The following is a 14,831-nucleotide window of genomic DNA, read 5'->3' as shown; positions in this document are numbered from 1 at the left end:
TTTTATATTTTATAATTTTGTCATGTCAAAATCAATGAAGATAAAATGTCAATATGGAAAATGAGAGATGACATGCAAGACAGAATCAATTTTCACAAGGACTAAGAAGTGTCAGAATTTGTTATAAAAGAGGACGTTTTATCATTTAAGAGGAAAGAAGGAAAGAAATTTTCAATTTGGCCTTCGGCTTCTTATGCAAACGTTATTTGGTACGTTACGTAAAATTATTCGACCGCAATTAACATTTTAAGATTCTTTAGTAAAAGTTCATAGTCATTTTCAAAGAACGCCAAACTCCCTCTAAAGCTAACAAATACAGTAACAAATAGAAAAGCTTACGGGCATATAATATTTCCATAATAGGATAGAGGCCACAATTTTATTTGTATACACAAGTCTGCGTTGAATATGACATTGTGTTGATGTTGATCTCTGTAATATAATGTTTAAGAGGGAACCGTCAAACGATATTGTGCGGTCTGTTTCAATGTGCACTTGTTTGGGGTTCTACTCAGTCATAAGATGGAAGGCGAGCGTCCAGTGTGTCTACTTTTTAAGACAAGTCACCCAGGAAAGAACCTGGGCACGAAAACCAAACTACCGAACGACTGATCCGCTCTGAATCCCAGTCCCCTTGCATCGGGACTGTGACTGTGTGATCATCGTCAGCCTCAGGTGTGCATCACCATTCCACTCGAAAGGGAACAGATACTACACATGATCTTAGCCAAAAGGCCGAGAAGAGATGTGTCTTGACCTATACCCGAATTGCTGTGTCGATGTTACTACGTTGGTGGATTTGGTATTTCTGAGAAATGTTGCTAGCAATTTCGCCGTTTATTTTGATATTTGCGTTGATGTTGATACCTGCTTTGATGTTGATCTCTGTGTTGACAGTGATTTCTGTGTTGATGGTGCTTTCAGTGTTGTTGATTGTTGTGTCGATGTTGATATTGATTTCAATGTTGATGTTGATCTCTGTTTTGATATTGTGAGGGAACGTTATTAGATTTGGTATTTCTGTTTGTGTTAAGTAGGAATTGCTTTAGTTTTCCCCTTCTTAATGAAACATTGTTAGCTGCTATAATTAAATTTACGGTGCAGTTGAATGGAGAGATTTCACAATTCTTAGCATTTCATGAAAAGGTCAAATGTCGCAGAAGGCTGTACTAATTTCTCAGATGGGAATGCTACGTCCTAAAATATACGTCGTCGTCGTAACTAAAGAAGATGTCGCTGTATACTGAAAACACACGTCGCTGCTGTTAACAGAAATGATGGTGTGTTGCTCAGGCCCGTATCTAAGGCGCTCGTATGCAAATACGGAACTTAGTTGTAGGCGTGTCTGGATGCACCAATGGTATACGGCATATCGTCGGGTGGGCTTTCACACGTCGCCGTACGGTATATGTATATGGTACGTCGTACGTGTAGGATCGGAACGCTCAAAATCAACGCAACACTGCAACTGAGTCGAATCAGTGCATTTATACCTTAGCAGAAAACTATGTCTTGTGGCGGCGTATTTCTTTAGAACACCGATCTATCATATAGGTACAGCGACATATATTTTTGAGAACAACGACGTATAATGTAGATACAAACGACGAATGTTTTGGTGCAGCGACATATAATATCGTGGCCCTTTTTGCGTCCCATACGTGGCAGTCTCGGCAGCATGAATAATATACTAGCTTCGTGGCTCTCTGTGAAATGTATAACACGGAGTAGGTTGCCTTCAATCATTGATTATCCAAGGGCGTAGGAACCGGGTGGCTGGAGGGGGGGCGCCAGCCCCCCCAGTGAAAAACATGGAGGGGCGGAAGTATCATTCCGCCCCCCGCTTCGCAAGTCAGAAAACCCCTTTTCATTTCCAAATGAGAATAAAATCTCATTTGGAGCACCAAATTGCATCTAAGGCCAGGTGAAAATGCAAAATTATATACAAAATGGAGTGGGTGGGTTGAAGTGTGCTATATTGCACCAAATTGCATCTGAGGCCACCTGGAAATGCAAAAAAAATTCCAAACGGGAGGGGGACACCCCCTCCCCTTAGACCCCTCCCCCAGGCCGGCCATCAGTCTTCAGCCCCCCACTCAAAAGTACCTTCCTACGCCACTGTGATTATCAATGATCAAGAACGTAGGTTCGTAACCTTACTATAAAATGACCAGAAGCTCAATAACAGCCACTCCACTGTTCATAATTTCTACCGTGATCAACGTACTTGAACGTACACAACCGTTTCGGAATTATGACGTTCCACTCATGTAACTTATAATTAATTCCAGGTCTACATCAGTTATCTGTTATTAAATAATAAGTGTTATGTTGTTTTATTCATTAACGACCGTTTTGATATTAACAGCGGATACAGCCTAACTTCTCAATCACTTGAGTTCACACTGAACTGTAAGTTAACAAAATATTATATTTCAATGGAAATGTAATATCATAAAACATTTTTTTATTTTATATATACTGAATATTTTTTTTTGGCAGTTTGAATTAACCCTATACGGCGACCTTGAATTTTTGCAATGTTAATAAGGCAGGTGTTATACCCATGGGACATCGAGTGGGGAATAATCAGGCGAGCAAGAACACAAGAACACGTTCTAAGGCTCTTTAGGCGGAATTGAATTCGTAGTCTGTCCAATACAAATCATACGGGAGTTCATATAGGTGGAGAAACGTGACTCCCTCTCCAATATATATATATATATATATATATATATATATATATATATATATATATATATATATATATATATATATATATATATATATATATATATATATATATATATATATATATATATATATATATATATATATATATATATATATATATATATATATATATATATATATATATATATATATATATATATATATATATATATATATATGTATATAGGAATAACGGAAAAACTGTTAAACAACTATGCTGCATTTAGAGAAAGGCTGGATCTCGAGTGAGATACAATAATTGAATTAGGTAAGTGATTGGAAGTAAAACAGCCAATGTTTGGTTTTTGCAGAGCTTTCGAGCAAAACTAGCTCTTCTTCAGTGCATGATCACCGAAAGTGACAAGGAGTAGCAGGAATTGAAACTGTTTTGATATGTATATATATATATATTTATATATATATATATATATATATATATATATGTGTGTATATAAATATATATATATGTATATCTATCTTTCGATATTCAAATCAATTAATTTCTCATATGTACATGATTCACTGATAAAAGTAGTTTTAACAAAGAATTAATTTATATAACATAGGCTACGATGGACACTAGAAAAACAATACTTATCATCAAAGCTCGTGACCGTGAAACGAAAAGAGGCAAATAGAAAGATAATATCAAAGAGAATAAATAAAAAATAAAGTAATTTGTCAGGGTAAGTGCGCAGTTAGATTGAACATCTAGGACTTAGAAATGATAACTGATTATTAAGAAAAGATTTAAGATTATTTTGAAAAGAATGAAGTGAAGCGGTCGATCGTACATCAGGTGAAAGGTTGTGCCAAATATTATAAAATAACAATAATTCTGGAAAACTCGTTTACCATGTACATGCAGTTTTAAGACGTGCCGCGCTCTGAAAAAGTTAACTTTTCGTGCTTGCAAATGACGTTTTCTTCTTGTCGCCACAAAATGCAGACAGTAATGAAACGTGATACCTTTTGATCTTTTATCTAGACCTGAGATGTCCACGCTGCTATGTACACTGTGTTGTGGGTATTGACCGTAGCTGTATGTATTGGCTGTACACTAGTGTCTAATTACCGACGGTAGCAAGCGGTGTATGTATTTTCTGGGATCGATGGTGGTGTCTAACACTTCTGTTACACCTCATTCGAAACTAGGTCAGATTACCGGCATGAGACGTTTCTTTGTGCGCGAGTCTTCACATCCTTTAAATACCATTATTCCCATATATACAATACATGTGTATAGCTTTGATTTTTAAAAAAAATGTTGTGACCCAACTAAAACTGATCAGCCGTATACCGTTTGGGTTTCTTTGTGAGCAGCAAGTTGAGTAATCTCTTTTGTATATAGTCCGGAGAGGTGTTAGGACAGTAACACAGGATGTGTTATAAACTTCAATAGCACAATAAAGCCTAGAATAAACAAACGACCAATAAATCTGTATTGAGAATCCCACGTATGTAATAGAAGATATACCAGTGATTAACGTTATTCATTCATATGCTGCTTCGACACGTTAAAGATCTGCTTTATTGGCTCCAATTATACCACGCTATACAGCTAGGAAAGTTTTGTTATGACGTAATCGACCTGACAAGGTCATAAATTGACCTGCAAGCTCTACAATTAGCCTGCATAGCTTCTTAACACCATTAGGCTCTTTGTGTAAACACTGTGTGGAAATATGTTAAAAGTGTATAGTTAATCATACAGAGTTCACACGAAGACCCTCATACAAGAAAATATATGCGGCAGGCGTTGCAGTGACCATGGAGGTAAAAAGAGGTCATTTTACGACCAATTAAGGCAGGTCGATTACGTAGTCTCAAGAATCTTTTCCATGATAACAGCAGACGTTAAAATCCTCGTCAAATGGTCAGACCTAAGTATACTTCGTGAAAGGTGATTTGCTAATTTTGGTACCTTTAAAGCAACAGCTCTCAGCATACATGTTTATTATATTTACTAGCATGACAGATCTTGTTAAGTAGTTCTTCCAATGTGCAGAGTAAGTTCAATGTTTGACTCAAATCAAATTTTAAGTTGGGCTTAGAGTTTCAATTAATGACCATTTCAAGTAATTTTGCACAGTCTTTGTTATAGATTTGAAGACGTTTGAATCGTCAGCGAAGAGACGAGTTTATTCGTTGGTTACAGCATATTGAATGCCATTTAAAATAATAAGCAAAACAAAGTATAGAGGTCCCAAAACAGTACCTTGTGGTACGCCGGCGGTGACATTTATATAATGCGAATAAGTATTATTTAACAAAAGTATATTGTTTTCTGTTGCATAGCTAAACTTGACAGAATATTACCACGGATAGTTTAACAGCTTCTTCGAGATAATAAAATGGTCAACTGTGTCAAATGCTTTCTTCAAGTCTAAATAAAGCCCTAGTAAATTGTTACCATTATCCAGTTGGGAGCGAATGTTATTTACAATTTCTAATAAAGCATAACATGTTGAGTGACGCCAACTAATATACTAAGCTAAAATTTGTAAATAATATCGTGCTTGTTCCCACCCCCCCCCCCCATCTCATCCCGCGTTTTCCTATAACACTTTCAAGAATGTTATTTATACATATATAAATACAGATTAAGGCCCTTTGTTTCTTCTATTATAAAGTGTATTCTATAACCCATCAGACATAGTCGTTATACCGGTTGTTATTTACAAATTAGTTTATGCAAGAGCGATCACAGCGAATGACGATGAACTCTCGGGCTTGGACTGAATGGTGTTAAAGCGTGATACGATGCTTGGCACTTGGCTATAGCTACAGTTTAGAATAACTCAAGGTGTTACTTTTCTCGTGTGCTAGATAAGCCGTAGCGTTATCTCCAGGGGCTCTCCACAGTCAACTCCGTTGATCATGCTTATGTAAACCTGTTATGTTTTCCGAGTCAAAATGACAGTTTGATTATGGAGCTGTTAATAAGCAGTGACTTCAGTTAGAAAAGCACTTAAAAAAGTTAATTTAGTATAGCCTCCCACAGTAAAGTTTATAATGATAATAATGTTAATAGCAATAATATTAATAATGATGATGATGGTAATGATGATGATGGTGATGGTGATGATGATGATGATGATGATGATGATGATGATGATGATGATGATGATGATGATGATGGTGATGATGATGATGATGATGATGATGATGATGATGATGATGATGATGATGATGATGATGATGATGATGATGATGATGATGATGATGATGATGATGATGATGATGATGATGATGATGATGATGATGATTATGATGATTATGATGATGATGATGATGATGATGATGATGATGATGACGATGATGGTGATGATGACGAAGATGGTGATGATGTTGATCCTATAGCGCAGACTCCAATAAAAGTCGCTCAATTTGCTTTACATGTAATGATGAAAACAAATCATCTAATAACAATGTGATGAAAGATTAGTATTAAGATGATGCTGAAACTAATCAAGTGAGTTTAGAGACCCAATATCTACGATTCCGCTGCGGTTCCCCATCGTTTTCAAACGAGACACTGGATCATTAAGTCGTTTGAGATATTGTGATCTAGAAGGCCTAGTTTTAGTTTGATGATGCAAGATATCACATAAGTGACCAAGGGTATTAAATTTAGTAGCATGGGAAGGCCAAAATGGTGTTTTTATAATCTATGCGTATATTTATAGGTAACCAATGCAGCTCGAGCTGCAAGATCTTTCAGTATTGGAGAAATAGCAGTATAGTCGCCCTGTGAACAATTCGAGCAGCCGCGTTCTGAATCTTATGCAGTCTATATAGGCCTATATATATATTTATATGTATATTTCGAATATAGATATATATATATATTTATATGTATATTTCGAATAAAGATATATATATATTTATATGTATATTTCGAATATATATATATATATATATCATTCAACAAACCAAAGTGTTTAAACTACAAGATAAAACCGCATCGACAGTTACTTATAAGGGATATGGGTTACCTCAATATACACATTACATAATTTAGAGTTGAAGAGACAAACTCAGTGTCTGTGGAACCGATAAATCGTATGGAAATTTGATTATAAACAACCCTCGTAAGACGGTGTTTATCTATACATACATATAGGATAATGTAGGATATGTTTAGAGGCAATACATATCGAGGTAACGTATACGTGAAATTAAATTAAACGCTCATCAGAATCTTAATAAAAGACTTAGTCCTCGTAAACCACCATTGATTATTCATTGTCCTATTTGAGAGAAATTTGGGTCGAAGTCATTGCCTTGTGAAAAAATGTTTTGATCGCCAATGAACAGTGCATCAATCGAACAGCCTGCGTATAGCCAGTTACCAATGTAGAGATATAGGGGGATTGAGAGCCCGGAGAGCCATGGAAATGTGTAACCTGTGAATATAACCTGTGGATAATTTAGCCATTGAACAATATAGTCCTTGAACAATGTAGCTCTTGGACAGTGTAACCAGTGAAAAATTTAGCCATTGAACACTATAGTCATTGAACAATGTAGCCATTGACCAGTGTAACCTATGAACATAACCTGTGAACAATTTAGCCATTGGACAATATAGTCCTTAGACATTGTAGCTCTTGGACAGTGTAACCAGTGAACAATTAGCCATTGAACACTATAGTCATTGAACAATGTAGAATTGAACAGTGTAGCCTGTGAACATAACCTGTGAAAAATTTAGCTTTTGGACAATATAGTCCTTGAACAATGTAACTATTGGGCAGTGTAACCAGTGAATAATTTAGCCATTGGAAACTATAGTCATAGGAACAATGTAGCCATTGAACAGTGTAACCTATGAACTTAACCTGTGAACAATTTAGTCATTGGACAATATACTGCAACCAGTGGACAGCATATCCAACGTACATCAGAAATCTATGGCCAGTGGGTAGTGGAGCCATTGAGTAGTGAAGATAGGGCAAGTATAGTTTTCTAGCACAAACAAATTTACAAAAGTGTTTGCATTTGCAACTTTAATCAATCAGCATCTTTCTCCTTCGGGCCTTTTGGGGACTTTCTAAAAAAGACAGAACTTTCTGGGATTCGTCTGCAGCTGATACTACTATATATACTGTCGCTTATCACTTGCCAGTTAGCCACAGGGAACACTTAACAAATGAGAAGAAATTTAAGCAAAGAACTACGGCTCCTGACAACTTAATTCAATGAAATTATCTGAGAAACTTCAAAGTTTTAGACTTGAAATTAGAAGGAGCTGTTCCATTTAAAGGTTTCATTGAATGTAATGAATAAATAGATGTGTACGAGCAGGAATAAACAATCAGGAAAATTACCATGTGAGCACGCACATGTCACGCACATGCACGCACGCACATGTCACAAACAAACTGTAATGTACATTTCAATTGCTGTGTATCGAATAGAAGAATGATGTGCAATAAAGATGGGTAAAGTTTTCACCACACACGAAATAAAATGAATAAATATGACGTGTTAACTTAATCAGCATATATATATATATATATATATATATATATATATATATATATATATACATATATATATATATATATATATATATATATATGTATATATATATATATATATATATATATATATATATATATATATATATATATATATATATATATATATACATATATATAGGCTATATATATATATATATGATAAATGACATTAATTCCAGGTGAAGAGTGCTCAATATACCTGGGTATAGAGCTGGATAGATATAAATAATGTACACTCGTACAAAGTTTGCGCTATTACTCGAGTTTCATGCTTCTTCACAATCGTCAGATAGCTAATGATCAGGTTGTCTGGCTGTAGCGTGGTGCTGTCATGTTTTCCGCTTTTTTCTGTGTCGACACTTTGACACAGAAACCAAAATCTGCTGAACAAAAGAACTGAGCTTTTGTCAAAGTGTCGACGATTGCGAAGAAGCATGAAACTCGAGTAATAGCGCAAACTGTGTACGAGTGTACATTATTTATATCTATCTATATATATATATATATATATATATATATATATATATATATATATATATAAATAAAAATAAAAATAAAATACGGTATGAAAAAGACTAATATGTTTATATTTGTTTATTTTCATCTAATCTTGTTATGACCTATCGATTGGAGATGGTGAAGGGGAAAGGGTTGGAGTGGGGGGGGGGGTGGGGTGGGATTGGAAGCCCTGAAGATGGTGACAAATGTGACAAACGAAATGAATGTGTCTGAAAAGTCGAAGCGATATAGGTCAAGATAAAGTTGATACAGTTGCCAATTACGTCGATAATCTAATCTAACCTTCAGAAATGACCAACTTGGCTTAAAATGGTAGATTTAATGCAAATTTTGAGTATGGAGAGCATACAGGCGCACTTTATCTAATGCCATTATTTCCACGGTAGGAGTATAATCAATTCCGTTTGATATACGCAGACTGTAAATGATTCCACGGCAGAAACCTACTTTAATAATGGTTATTTTATGGTAATGAATTGTTGAATTTACCGAGCAAAGTGACACGACTGATAGGAATCCTGTTTTTACCGACATGCTTTTACTATCATGCGATTTAGCTTGATTAACATATCGTTTTGCATTCAACCGTTATGTTTAGTACGTTATAATGAGTAATATATCGGCTATGATTTATGACCCCTTGTCAAGTTGAAAATGGTTGAGCATTTCAGTTTTTAGATTTCTGAAAGAATTAAGAAAGAAAGTGATGTTCATGAAAATTTGTTAGTATATATGTGTTGTTTGAATTAATGGATATAATCATCATCTCCATGTGGCCAAAAACGTAACAAAATGTCTTCAACATAGCGATAGTAGTGGATAGTCTGAAGTGGAAAGGAAGATAAATGCTCGAAAGTCAGTGTGCATACAGATATTTGCATAACACGGGCCGGCCATTTTACTGCCCATTGCGGTTCTGGTTTACTTGCAGATAAAAGTTATTATGAAATGGAAAATCATTATTACTTAAATTAAAACATACGATGGGACCTAGATCTTTTGTTAGCTGGGGAAACTATACCTTTCAACATATAAACATGTTCTTGCCAAACGTTCAAAGAACTAGTGACAGGTGTGTTTGAGTGGGGGGGGGGGCGGGAGGAAGGGGGAGGAGCCTGATCGAGCTATATATATATATATATATATATATATATATATATATACATATATATATATATATATATATATATATATATATATATATATATATATATATATATATATATATATATATATATATATATATATATATATATATATAAGACGTGCTTACTTGTCGATTCTACTAGAGCCTTTCAGAAAAACCATACTACACGCACGATCCGAATCCGGCAGAAAATGCAGTCCCTATCTACAAATGTCATTTACCTCATCTACTGCAATAATTGCGAAGTACAATATACCTTGAAGAGTCGAAAAACATTCTAAGAATATGAATGATTCAACGTAGATCGGCGATCAAAACCAAACAGATCAACCAACCTGTTGTAGATCACTCTATTGAAAATTAACATGTTATTGCCATTGACCAAAACGATTCCTGTATAAAGATTATTTTCATTTTTAAGTTCTGCATCGATATAAACTGTATTATATCTCGTCTCCCAAGTATATAGCAAAAACAAATATGCGGTAAATATAGTCTCTTTTGTTGACAATTGTATAAGTACTTTGACCTAACATATGTTAATTATTCTATGTCTAAAGATACAGCATCTGTTATGTTAGTGTTGCTTGCCAAGGCTATACCAGTCAGTTGGGACTATTTCCCAATGCTAATACGACTGTACAAATGTCCTCTCCTATCACGCTTCAACGCACTCGTATTGGCTATAATTGTGTTAAAGTTCCTAACATTTATCTGATAGAAACAGGATATTCACACTGCTCTATATAACAGTGAGAACTGAAATGACCAAATATCGAATAGTGTCCCAAAGTGCAAGTGGTTACCTATTAGAAGTACGGATATGTTAAGTTCAGAAAAGTCGTATTGCTTGCTGTAAAATGTCCTTAACCTGTGTTAACAAACAGTTAAGGAATGGAAGGATGGAAATTATCTTTAAGCATTTAAGCTGCTTTAAGCGTGGGATTTTGCACGTCATATATGGTAACACCCTGTAATAATAAATAATATATTTATATTTATATATATATGTATATATATATATATATATATATATATATATATATATATATATATATATATACATATATATATATATATAAATATATGTATATATATATATATATATATATATATATATATATATATATATATATATATATATATATATATATATATATATATATATATATATATATATATATATATATATATACTAAGATACCTTTAACTGTTCATATGTTGAGTCGTGTGTTGCCGGATTACGTAAACAATCCCACGCATAAGCAGCTTAAAGATAACATCCTTTTTTCAATTATTTAACTGCTTTTAACGCAGATTAAGGCCATTTTATACACATCATAATTAGGGTAGCGTATAGGAAGCAGTCAAAAGGTATGGTACCAACAATAAAACAACAAATGGAACATTAGTAAAGAGTTTCAAAATGAAAATTGGTAGCAACCATTTCACGAAGCGTAAACACAATAAATCAACATAAACTAAACATGTGAGGATAACGGCAAAACGTGGACACGAACGTAACCGCTTTATCCTCTTTTCAGAGTTATCATTCCAATACACCAACGTTTGCTCTCTCCCGCTATAAATATTAATATCGATCATCTCCCGTGAAGGTCCATTCAAGGACACCCCCATCCCCATCGCTCGCATTGCCAAGTTCCATTTCTATCAGATTAAAAATCACACTGCTTGCAGCATCCCAAAAAAGTCCAATTTTTTTTCTCCAAATTCTTTGTAACAAGTTTCGTTAAAATACATGAACAAATACAAGAGCAACAATACAAGAGTAACAATATACTGAGGTTCCCACTGAGAAGAAATTCGCTGGGAAATTTGTGCTTAAAGTTTGTTCGATCTAGAAAGCCTTATTTCTTAAATGTGATATATATTCTCTCCTCTATTGAAAAAAAAAATTAAATGAAAAAATAGAATTTGCAGAAAATTTTAGAATTTTTTTTCTAAAAAATAGAAAAAAAAAGAGAATATTTTCTAGCTGAACTGGAAAACGGCCCCAAATAATAGTGTCAACGATCAGATTCTCCATGCACGAATGATTTCTTTGGAATTAAGACGGTCTATTTCTAGAAACAAAGTTAATCGAGCTTTGAAAAATGGTAATAATGCATTTTGTATGGAAAAATTATAATGTGACGTCAAAATGTTAAGCTATTCTTCTGTAATTTTTGCTGCTGAAAAATGTTGGAATAATGACATTTTCTTGCAAACTGTTGATGTCACTGACTTCATTTATCATGTCACTGCGAATTGATAAATTGCTGACATTTGATCAATAATCGTTTAAAAATCTTGCAGAAAAATGTTGAATTTCTCACTTTATATTCTAACTTCACAGAATTTGTCATCTAGTTGTATTTTTTTTAAATAAATTATTTACAAAAATATCTTAACATCTTGAAGGCACCTGAACGTTTTTCATACATTTCTTTACTGTTTCAGACACAATTTTTACTTGTTTGTTTAACAGAAATCAATCAATATTTAACAAGAAAAGAAATGTGCGGTAACGGGAATAAATCATACTAAACATATTCTCCTTTATAGCATTAACTGAAGCAGCAATAATTCGTCGAGGTCCAAATGTGTTTTTTCTGCGAGCATTTAACACTCATCTGGAAATTGGATTGATCAGTTATAACTACATAATGGTAACTTTGTCAGCTTGAATCAACACAAGACTATAGAAATGACCAAGCTAAGTGCTAGTGAATTATGACGTCATCGTCAGACGATGAAACTACACACTGTCCCTGGGTGACATAGTTCCTCATGTCAAAGCATACACACACACATTACAGATATTATTATGCAAGATCATATTCCGCCCACTATTATTTGCGCTGAATTCTTAACACCTTCTTTATCCGCTTATTTTTGCTTTTACATTTGGGGTTCAGTCCTTGTTAATCAATAGAACTTTGAATTTATAGGAATTTTAGGAGATCCAGGAAGAAGCGGTTCTAAGGATAGGGGGTTGGAATAAAGCCAGCAGAGTAGGTGGACGAAAGGTTTCAGCTAAAGAGTAATATCTTCTTTTTATCAGGGATGCAATCATATCTTATATTAAAAATCTCTACTAAGACTATATCATTTCTACCACGAGTTCGTTCATAAATAAGATAATAATAAACAGTTATTTGTACGACGCCTAAGCGACCACAAATGTAGGAGAAACCTTCAGGGGCTTATGGATTACAACTTACACGTCAGGTGGCTTCCAATTCAACAGTTTATCTCAAATTTGGAATCCCTTTAATTTAGAAAGTCATAACAGATGGAAAGACCGTAGATTACAGTCTCAACAAAATGTACGTTTTTTTTTGTGGAAAATTATTTCTCTTTTATGAGTATAAGTGAAATCAATATTACAAAGGAAAGAAAAACAAACTCATTTTCAGCTGAATTGTCGTGGTGATATCATTCATTCCAATTTTTTTAATTTAATTTTTTTATATATATTTTTTAGCATTTTCGTCTAATATAGGTGTATGTAGCAGAATGTGGTTTTGACATAAAGATGCAGAAACCATCCTCCGTTGACCGGTTGTAAAACATAGGCTGTACGGTTACCGGTTGACCGGTTACCGGTTGACCGGTTGTACGGTTACCGGTTGACCGGTTGTAAAACAAGCTGTGCGGTTACCGACCCGACATGCTTTGTAAACACAAGTGAATATACAACTGACCGTCTATCTATGCATATACTTACTCATTGTCCAAGCATAAACTGATAGGTAAAATAAAAAGGCAAAGAAACAAGATATAAAAAAAGGAATATCTTGCACCTGTGTGTGTCTCTTTTAAACATAATCTCTGAAACTACCAAGTTACAATAATACTGTACACATACGCGTTGTTTATCGGCTTTCTTACCAGTTACCATATGATTTGATTTTATCCTGGGAAAGCTCGGCAAAGGAATATAAAACCGCACAAGGCATTATAACCAGAGAGCTGTCAATATACTTTATAAGAAGACATCACCTGGCAGTTCCTCTTACTTGGTTGCGAAACCACTTAATTCAATTTCCTAGAGCAAAATTTAGAATTGTTTGTCAATCAAAGTGATAAAATTCTTTGTGGCATGACCGGTAGACACTATATACAGCGTACAAACAACGGCGGGAGACTACTTTGTTTTAACGAGCGGCGGATGAGTTTTCAGTGACAACTGGATTTTGTTTTAATTTGCCTTTTTTCTTTATCGCACCTTTCTAAAACTGACGTCCTGTAATCTTAAGTGACATTCATAGCGGTGGGGGGGGGGGGGGGGGAGTGCTGGCTCAACGGAAATAACTACGTCGAAGGTTGCACTATATACTGAATAATGACAACATACGACCAAGCGTGAAAGGTTGCCAGTTTACTCGTGCGTCGTAATATATCTAAGGTTATCTAATCCAAAAATACAGGCTTATATAACAAGTCATTTTACATGGGCTTACGTTGCAAATACATGTCATTTATTTTAAGATCTATATGCTATACAATGATGAATTAATGTCATTTACTTGGCTTTTTCCCCGGATATGTATAAACCCGCACCCTCTCGGATTCAAAGAATTCTTTCAAAGATCAATGCACAGAAACGCGGTCCGCAAAGTTTTAGGCCCACGACTATAGGATCTTCAGGGAGAACTGAGCCACGACCTACGAGGAAATTCATCTCCATTGCCTCTCTTCACTCAGATGAATAAATGGGCACTTGTCTGGTAACTTGTATATGGAGAAGAGAGGGGAGGGGGGCGTAAATGTGGCGCACTGTATTGACCCGGACCGACTGTTTGCATTGTACATTCTTAGGTATGTGTGTTTGAAGTGTTACCAATGACCTACTGTTCGCTGTTATAAATTCGTGTGAGAAAGCATTACCTTCGTACAAG

The 14,831-nt window shown here is 34.7% G+C and overlaps 1 pseudogene; it reads right to left on the bottom strand.

Moving 5' to 3' along the window:
- Window positions 1-672: 672 nt before the first annotated feature.
- On the bottom strand, window positions 673-747 carry LOC139960729 (U2 spliceosomal RNA; annotated as a pseudogene).
- Window positions 748-14,831: the final 14,084 nt, after the last annotated feature.

Source organism: Apostichopus japonicus, chromosome 19, assembly GCF_037975245.1.
Source record: "Apostichopus japonicus isolate 1M-3 chromosome 19, ASM3797524v1, whole genome shotgun sequence".
NCBI lineage: Eukaryota > Metazoa > Echinodermata > Holothuroidea > Aspidochirotida > Stichopodidae > Apostichopus > Apostichopus japonicus.
This window is presented reverse-complemented; position numbering and strand designations above follow the sequence as displayed.